Below are 9,992 nucleotides of genomic sequence, written 5' to 3' on the forward strand. Positions count from 1 at the left end.
GCCAGCTCTAGGGAAGCAAAAAAAAAAAAAAAAAAGAAAGAAGAAGAAGAAGAGCTGCCGCTGGCGTGCTGCCAAAGACGGAGCGGGGAGAGCTGAGCTGCCGCCAGCGTGCCACCAAAGAATCAAAGGTCCAGGAGCGCTGCTGCCGCCATGCCGGCAGCGCTCCTTCAGTGGCGCTCCTCAGGGGCGGAGGAGCCTGTGGCTTGGCTCTGGGAGAGAGAAGGACTATTGCAGTGACGGAGTCCCCCTGAGGACTGAGGCGAGCGGTTTCAGGGGTGGAGGAGTCTGCGGCTTGACCCTGGGAGAGAGGTGGTGACCTGGAGAAGGGCTGGCATACTAGGAGTTCTTCCTAGAAACTGTGGGGAGCTGAGAGCACACAGGCCTGCGAGTCCACAACAACTTGGGAACAGGAAAGTGATGGCCTATCACCATCTCCTTAAGAAGGGCATTATAAACCTGTGCAAAAAGAGAGGGTTACGCATTGGAAAGTTCACCAAAGCACAGTTATTCATGCAGCTGGAGGACGATGACTGCTCTAAGGAGCAGATTCCTGACCCAGATGCAGCTACAGGAGGATCTGGGAGCAGCTGGAGCAATAGCCAGGCATCCCCAAGACTCCTGTCCCCGACCAGACGGGGGTCTTCACGATTGGGTTCCCCATCCGGGGATCGGAGACGGATGGGATTGGAGCTGAGTCCAAAGGAGCGAGAAGATCGTGAGAGACAGCGAGAGCCTGAGAAAGAGCTGCAGGAGCAGCAGCAGCAGCATGAACTAGTGGTGGTGGAGCGGAGAGGCATAGGGGACTTCCCAGGGGTGAGTAGGGATAGACCCTGGGGTGCCAGCTCCGCAGGGAACCTGGATACTAAATTGCTGCCCCTGGTTAAGGAGCGGGGGGATGTGGATGCCCACCTCACTACCTTTGAGCAGGCTGGCGATTTGAACCAGGGGGACCCTGCAGAAAAGCCCTGGTATCTAGCTCCCTTGCTGGGTCCCAAGGCCATAGACTCTGTCAGCCAGATGGGTGGTGTGGTGGACAAGCTTCCACTTCTGGCCCGGGCCTATGTGTCTGCATGAACTCACCTGGGCTCAGGCCCCTCAGACCCCCAGTGGGAGCGGAAGGTGGTGGTCAATGGGGAGACATTCCTGCGGTGGTGAGATCCTGGGACAGAGAGAACTGTTGTCAGGCCCCGGGTGATGCAGCCTCACCAGATGCTGAGGGGCTGTGTGACGTGGGTTAAGGTCCCAGGGATGAAGCTCCTCACGCTGCCTATGGCCTGGATCCCTCTGCAGACACAGGAGGGGTCGGGTTGGCTGGTAGTTGGGGTTCTCCAGAATATCGGCTGTGAGTCCTGTTGGGGGATGACTGTGTGTCTTTGGGACAGGATCCAGGCCTGCTCCTGTAACGGCCGAGGATTTGAATTCGAATCCAGGGAACCAATTGGCTAAGACAGAAGTGGTCAGTGAAAATGCAAATGACCTGGCTGGCAGGGGAGAGGAGCTGCTAGGCTCAGGATACCTACCTGCCTGCCTGTAACCAGCTCCCTGGGGCCGAGTGGGATGGAGAGATGCTCCCTGCCCCCCTGCACACCAGAGCAGGGGCTCAAGCTGGCTCTGATGCTGTGACCAAAGCAGCGAGCTCGCTGCCTGCCCTCACTGGGACAGCAAGGGCAGATCTGCGCATGGTGGGGGCTGAGACCCCAGCTGAGTGGGGGGAGACACAGGCAGGGCAGGTCAGCTGCCAACCAGGTTTGCCTTGTCCAGAGGTGCTGCTGGGAAGTGATCCCATGGCAGGGAGGGAGCTACCAGGGTCAGGGCTCAGCGGGGATGTGATCCCAGGCCCAGCCAGTGAGAGGGTACAGGTCCCACTCCCTCCCCCAGCAGCTGAATTCCAGACTGAGCTGCAGAAGGATCCTTCCTTGGAGAAGCTGAGGGAACTTGCTGGCCGCAGCGCTGCAAACCCCCTGGGGGAAGGCTGCAGGGAAAGATTCCTGTGGGAGAAGGGATTCCTGTACTGGGAATGGGCTCTGCAAGGGGAAGTAGAACTGTGGGGGATCAGGAGGCAGCTGGTGGTGCCCCAGAAGTATCGCCGTAGACTACTGTACCTGGCCCACGTTGTCCCTCTCTCAGGACAGCAGGGGATCCAGCGCCCCAGGCAGCAGCTGCAGCAGAACTTTTACTGGCCCGGAGGTTGTGACGCAGTCCAGCAGTACTCCAGGTCCTGCCACCCCTGCCAGAGGGTGGGAAAGTCCCGGGATAAGAGTGAAGCTCCCTTGAGGCCCCTGCCCACAGGATTCTTGCCAGCAAGTTAAAGAAGTGTGGGCTGGATGAATGGACTATAAGGTGGATAGAAAGCTGGCTAGATTGTCGGGCTCAATGGGTAGTGATCAATGGCTCCATGTCTAGTTGGCAGCCGGTATCTAGTGGAGTGCCCCAAGGGTCGGTCCTGGGGCCGGTTTTGTTCAATATCTTCATAAATGATCTGGAGGATGGTGTGGATTGCACCCTCAGCAAGTTTGCAGATGACACTAAACTGGGAGGAGAGGTAGATACGCTGGAGGGTAGGGATAGGATACAGAGGGACCTAGACAAATTAGAGGATTGGGCCAAAAGAAATCTGATGAGGTTCAACAAGGACAAGTGCAGAGTCCTGCACTTAGGACAGAAGAATCCCATGCACCACTACAGACTAGGGACCGAATGGCTCGGCAGCAGTTCTGCAGAAAAGGGCCTAGGGGTTACAGTGGATGAGAAGCTGGATATGAGTCAACAGTGTGCCCTTGTTGCCAAGAAGGCCAATGGCATTTTGGGATGTATACGTAGGGACATTGCCAGCAGATCGAGGGACGTGATCCTTCCCCTCTATTCGACATCGGTGAGGCCTCATCTGGAGTACTGTGTCCAGTTTTGAGCCCCACACTACAAGAAGGATGTGGAAAAATTGGAAAGAGTCCAGCGGAGGGCAACAAAAATTATTAGGGGACTGGAACACATGACTTACGAGGAGAGGCTGAGGGAACTGGAATTGTTTAGTCTGCAGAAGAGAAGAATGAGGGGGGATTTGATAGCTGCTTTCAACTACCTGAAAGGGGGTTCCAAAGAGGATGGATCTAGACTGTTCTCAGTGGTAGCTGATGACAGAAAGAGGAGTAATGGTCTCAAGTTGCAGTGGGGGAGGTTTAGGTTGGATATTAGGAAAAACTTTTTCACTAGGAGGGTGGTGAAACACTGGAATGCGTTACCTAGGGAGGTGGTGGAATCTCCTTCCTTAGAAGTTTTTAAGGTCAGGCTTGACAAAGCCGTGGCTGGGATGATTTAGTTGGGGATTGGTCCTGCTTTGAGCAGGGGGTTGGACTAGCTGACCTCCTGAGGTCCCTTCCAACCCTGATATTCTATGATTCTATGATTCTTTCCAGAAGGTGGCTATGGACATAGTGGGGAACCTCAGCAAGGTGACCCGGTTCGGGAAGAAATACATCCTGGTGGTGATGGATTTCGCCACCTGCTACCCAGAGGCGGTGGCACTGTCCTCCACCAAGGCAGACACTGTGGCAGACGTGCTGCTGACCATCTTCAGCAGAGAGGGGGGTCCCCAGTGAGGTCCTTACAAACCAGGGGTCCAGTGTCATGTCAGCCCTGCTCTGGGGCTTGTGGGAGAAATGTGGGGTCTGGCCCACCTGGACTTCTGCACATCACCCTCAGTCCAACGGGCTGGTGGAAAGAGTTTATAGGACCCTGAGGATGATGCTGAGGACTTTTATGAATCAGCATCCGCAGGACTGGGACAAGTACCTGCCCCACCTGCGGTACAGGGAGGTGCCCCGGGAATCCACAGGGTTCTTCCCTTTTGAGCTGCTATATGGGAGGAGAGTGAGGGGACCCCTGGACCTGGTAAGGGATGATTGGGAGGAGAAGGGGGAAGATCCTCTGGTGGATGTCTTCCCTGAGATGGGAGCCAATCCTCCCATCAGGTGTCCCCCGTTCAGAGTCACTGGGAAAACAGCCCTGAAGCTGGAGAGAGAGGCTTTAGAGGTGATCCAGCCGTTCAACAGCCCATGGGCCTCACCCGTGCAGTTGGTCCCCAAGAAAGACAGGTTGATCCGATTCTGTGGGGACTATCGGAACTTAATGCCATCACTGTGTCTGATGCCTACCCCAGGCCTAGGCCTGGTGAGATTCTATACAAGCTGGGGGGGGCTCATTACCTCTCTACTACAGCTCTCCCTAAAGGCGACTGGCAGGTGCCTTTGGACCCAGATGCCACGTTGAAATCTGCCTTGACCCCCCTTTTGGGGCTCTCTGAGTTCCTGGTCCTGACTTTCAACCTCAAGGGGGCATCGGCGACCTCCCAGCACCGGGTGGATTGGTTAGTGAGAGGGATGGAGAACTTGGCCCTGGCGTCCATTGATGACATCTTTGTCTTCAGCCAGACTTGGGAGGAACATGTGTCCCAGGTGAAGAGGGTGCTGGGCTGCCCCAAGGAGGCAGGACTGATGGTAAAAGCTGAAAAGTGTAAGGTGGGGATGGCAGAGAAGTCGTACCTGGGCCACAAGGTGGGGAGCGGCCACCCAAGCCCAGAGCTGGCCAAGGTGGAGACGATCAGAGATTGGCCTGTTCCCCAGACCAAGAAAATGGTCCAGGCCTTTATCGGGATGGTGGGGTACTACCGGAGGTTTGTACCCCTCTTGAGCTCCCTAGCTGCCCCCATCACTGTGCTATGTAAGAAGGGTAAGCCAGATGAGGTGGTCTGGACCGAGCAGTGCTAGAGGGCTCTCTGGGCACTGAAGGAGGCTCTAATCCAGGGCCCGGTAAATCTGGTAAACCCAGACTTTGCCAAGCACTTTACAGTATTCACCGATGCCTCAGACGCAGGGCTGGGCGCGGTGCTGATGCAAGCCGATGCTAAGGTGGGGAGAGACCCCATCAGGTACCTGAGCAAGAAGCGGCTGCCCCGGGAGCAGAACTATGCTGCCGTAGAGAAGAAATGCCTGGCCAAGCTGCAGCCATATCTGTTTAGGCGGCCCTTTACTGTGTATACTGACCACTCTGCCCCGACATGGCTGCATCAAATGAAAGGGGCTGATGCCGAGCTGCTGGTGACAGAGACACCTGGTCAGAGGGTGGCCAAGGTCAAGATGGGGGCTCTTAACCAAGAGAGCCTGAATCACAGCCCTCCAGACTGGAGCGCTGGGAGAAGACCTGATCCCAGTTTGAACCCCAGGGGTTTTGGGGTGGCAAAAGGGCACAGGCTGCATAAACCTTCCCACATGTGGCTGGCTAGTGCCATCAAGCACACCCGACCTACAGGAGGGAGTGAAACTGGAAGGGCCTGGTGTAACTCCCACCAAGGAGTGGGAAAGCTGCTGGGGCATCCATAGGAACGTTGGTGGGTTCGAACTTCCCCAGGTCACCGGCTAAAGTGACCCCACTCAGTTCGGTCTCGAAGGGGGGAGAGATGTGACAAAGTGGGAATGTTCTTAATGTTTTCTCTGACTACTGTATGGGTGCCTCCGTTTCCCCTAGGCATTTCTTAAGTATCTAGGTGGTGGGATAAGGGTGTGTGATTGTTGCAGAGCCCTAGAGTGCCAGTGTGATGCTGTCTGCACAGAGAATGGCCGACACCCTGTCTCCTGGCAACTGATGGCCTGGGCCCCTCCTCTGCAAAGGTGCCAACTGAAGGTGTTGGAGAACAAAGATCAGGTGGCCTCCTGGCCTGGGAAAGAGACAAAGGCCAGAGGAGGGGCAGGAGAGTTTCAGTTTGGAGCTGGCTGGGGAAATGGAGGGATGCCCAGAGGGGTCTCTGGGCTCCCTGCCCCCCAAGACGGATCTGACTGAGGGGTCTTGTTCTCTGTACCTACAAGCTCTGTTTTAGACCATGTTCCTGTCGTCTAATAAACCTTCTGTTTTACTGGTTGGCTGAGAGTCACGTCTGACTGCGGAGCTGGGGTGCAGGGCCCTCTGGCTTCCCCAGAAGCCCTGCCAGTGCGGACTTGCTGTGGGAAGTGCACGGTGTGAAAAGGGGATGCTGAATGCTCTGAGGTCAGCCCCAGGAAGGCCGAAGTTGTGTAAGCTTCTTGCCCTGGAGACAGTATGCTCACAGAGAGGAGGTGCCCCCAGAGTCCTGACTGGCTTCGTATGGAGTAGTTCCAGAGCATTGCCCGGTGACGCTGTGACATGTGCATTTAGTGCAAGGAACTCCTAGCCCTCAGAGACGGTGTACGGGCTTTGTAAGCAGGGTGACTGAGCTGGAGGAGTTAAGGGAGACAGAGAGGTACATAGATGAGACTTTCTAGGACACTGGAATTGTCCCACCCCCGGTCTGACAACCTGTGCTGTTGAGGAGGATAAAAGTCTCAGGGAAGGAGAATATCCAACTGGAGCAGAGGGAAGTGATCCCATAGTTGAGACCCTACTTCCAGATGATGTTGTGGTATCCTGTCGCACTGAGGATACCTCTCCAGGGGAGGGAACTCCAGTTGTTAGAAAGAGACAAGTATTAGTTATGGGCGATTTGATCATTAGAAACATAAATAGATGGGTTTGCGATGACCGGGAGAACTGCATGGTGACTTGCCTGCGCTGTGCGAAGGTTGCGGATTTCTCAGGACATCTAGATAGGCTTATGTGTAGTGCAGGGGAGGAGCCAGTGGTCATGGTACATGTAGGTGCCAATGACATAGGGGAGAGGTCCTGGAAGCCAAATTTAGGCTGCTAGTAAGAGATTTAAGTCCAGGACCTCATGGTAGCATTCTCTGAAATGCTTCCAGTTCCACACTGAGGGCCCAGTTAGACAAGCAGAACTGCAGGGTCTCAATGCGTGGATGAGATGATGGTGTAGGGAGGAGGGGTTTAGATTTATTAGGAACTGAGGAAATTTTTGGAAAGGGGGAGCCTATACAGGAAGGATGGACTCCACCTAAACCAAAATGGAACCAGATTGCTGGCACTTATAATTAAAAAGGTCATAGAGCCGTTTTTAAACTAAGGGCTGGGGGGAAAGCTGACAGGGGCAGAGGAGCACATGGTTCAGAAATCCCATAGGGGAGGATCTACAAATTGAGATTCTCTATGTCCTAATAAGGAGGAGAGGATGGAAGATATTAAAATTCAGGTAGAATCTGAGGAGAAACGGTCAAATGAAAAAAAGTCCCATTCAATTACATCATGTAATGGCAGGCAGCTAAACAGTGACAAGTTTTTAAAGTGCTTATATACCAGTGCTAGAAGTCTAAATAATAAGATGGGTGAACTAGAGTGCCTCGTATTAAATGAGGATATTGATATAATAGGCATCACAGAAACTTGGTGGAATGAGGATAATCAATGGGACAGTAATACCAGGGTACAAAATATATCAGAAGGACAGAACAGGTCATGCTGGTGGGGAAGTGGCACTATATGTGAAAGAAAGTGGAGAATCAAATGAAGTAAAAATCTTAAATGAACCACACAGCACCATAGAATCTCTATGGATAGTAATTCCATGCTTGAATAATAAGAATATAACTGTAGGGATATATTACAGACCACGTGACCAGGATGGTGATAGTGACTGAAATGCTCAGGAAGATTAGAGAGGCTATTACAATAAAAAACTCAATAATAATGTGGGATTTTAACTATCCCCATATTGACTGGGTACCTATCACCTTATGAAGGGATGCAGAGATAAAGTTTCTTGGCACTTTAAATGACTGCTTCTTGCCAAAGTCTCAAAAAGTAATAGCAAAAAAAATTTTAAATACATCAGAAGCAGGAAGCCTGCTAAACAACCAGTGGGGCCACTGAACAATCAAGACAATAAAGGAGCACTCAAGGAGGATAAGGCGATTGCAGAGAAACTAAATGAATTCTCTGCATCAGTCTTCATGGCTGAGGATGTGAGGGAGATTCCCAAACCTGAACCATTCTTTTTAGGTGACAAATCTGAGGAACTGTCCCAGATCAAGCTGTCATTAGAGGTGGTTTTGGAACAAACTGATAAACTAAAAACAGTAATAAGTTACCAGGACCAGATGGTATTCACCCAAGAGTTCTGAAATAACTCAAATGTGAAATTGCAGGACTACTAACTGTCATCTGTACCAAATGACTGGAGGATAGCTAATGTGATGCCAATCTTTAAAAAGGGCTCCAGAGGAAACCGCAGCAATTACAGGACACTAAGCCTGACTTCAGTACCGGGCAAACTGGTTGAAACTATAGTAAAGAACAAAATTGTCAGACACTAGATGAACATAATTTGTTGGGGAATAGTCAACATGGTTTTTGTATAAAGAAATCATGTCTCACCAATCTAATAGAATTCTTTGAGGGGCTCAACAAGCACGTAGACAAAGGGGATCCAGTGGATATAGTATATTTAGATTTTCAGAAAGCCTTTGACAAGGTCCCTCACCAAAGGCTCTTAAGCAAAGTAAGCAGTCATGGGATAAGAGGGAAGGTTCTCTCATGGATTGGTAACTGGTTGAAAGATAGGAAACAAAGACTAGGAATAAATGGTCAGTTTTCAGAATGGAGTGAGGTAAATAGTAGCATCCCCATGGGTTTATACTGGGCCCAGTCCTATTTAACATATTCATAAATGATCTGGAAAAAGGGGTAAATAGTGAGGTGGCAAAATTTGCCGAGGATACAAAACTACTCAAGATAGTTCAGCCCCAGGCAGACTGCGAAGAACTACAAAGGATCTCTGAAAACTGGATGACTGGGCAACAAAATGGCACATGAAATTCAATGTTGATAAATGAAAAGTAATGCACATTGGAAAACATAATCACAACTATACATATAAAATGATGGGGTCTAAATTAGCTGTTACCATTCAAGAAACAGACCTTGGAGTCATTGTGGATAGTTCTCTGAAAACATACACTCAATGTGCAGCGGCAGTCAAAAAAGGGAACAGAACGTTTGGAATCATTAAGGGATAGATAATAAGACAGAAAATATTACATTGCCTTTATATAAATCCATGGTACGCCCACATCTTGAATACTGCGTACAGACGTGGTTGCCCCATCTCAAAAAAGATATATTGGACTTGGAAAAGGTTCAGAAAAGGGCAACAAAAATTATTAGGGGTATGGAACAGCTGCCGTATTAGGAGAGATTAATAATATTGGGACTTTTCAGGTTGGAATAGAGACGACTAAGGGGGGATATGATAGAGGTCTATAAAATCATGACTGGTGTGGAGAAAGTAAATAAGGAAGTGTTATTTACTTCTTTTCATAACACAAGAACTAGGGGCCACCAAATGAAATCAATAGGTAGCAGGTTAAAAACTAACAAAAGGAAGTATTTTTTCCCACACAACACAGTCAGAAGCTGGGACTGAGTGACAGGGGAGGTTCACTTGATGATTACCTGTTCTTTTCATTCCCTCTGGAGCACCTGGCATTGGCCACTGTCAGAAGACAGGATACTGGGTAGGATGGACCTTTGGTCTGACCCAGTATGGCCGTTCTTATGTCCTAAGAGATCCATCTGCCTACTTTTGAAACTTTTACCACTCATGTCTAGTAGTCCTTGACAATTTTCTTTTGGACTTCATGCTCCTCAAGAGGAGTAATCAATCACCAGTTTATATATGCATTACTAAATATTACTAAAACTTGCCTGGTGAAATCAACCAATATCCAGAAAAATAGCATGCCTTCAGATTAGTCGGAGATTTTTCAAATGCATCAACAGGAGTTACGTGTCTAGCTGTCTTCTGTGCCTTTGAAAGCTTCCCCCCCTCTAAAACTATTGCACAGTCATATTTTCTTCTCTCCCCTCCAACGTAGGCAAAAGTTTTTGAGAAATATTGGGGTTTCAAAACCAAATGAATTATATCCACTCTTCTACTTATTTAGCCTATGAGATAAATAGCAGACTTCAGAATTAGTGATAAACTACAAAGATCAATAGTTTAAAGTCTCAAGGTACATAGAGAGAGTACGTGTAGAAAACAGGAAAAGGTGAATCACTTAATTAAAAACAAAACAAAA

The sequence above is a fragment of the Chelonia mydas genome, chromosome 2 (assembly GCF_015237465.2).
Source record: "Chelonia mydas isolate rCheMyd1 chromosome 2, rCheMyd1.pri.v2, whole genome shotgun sequence".
Classification (NCBI taxonomy): Eukaryota; Metazoa; Chordata; order Testudines; family Cheloniidae; genus Chelonia; species Chelonia mydas.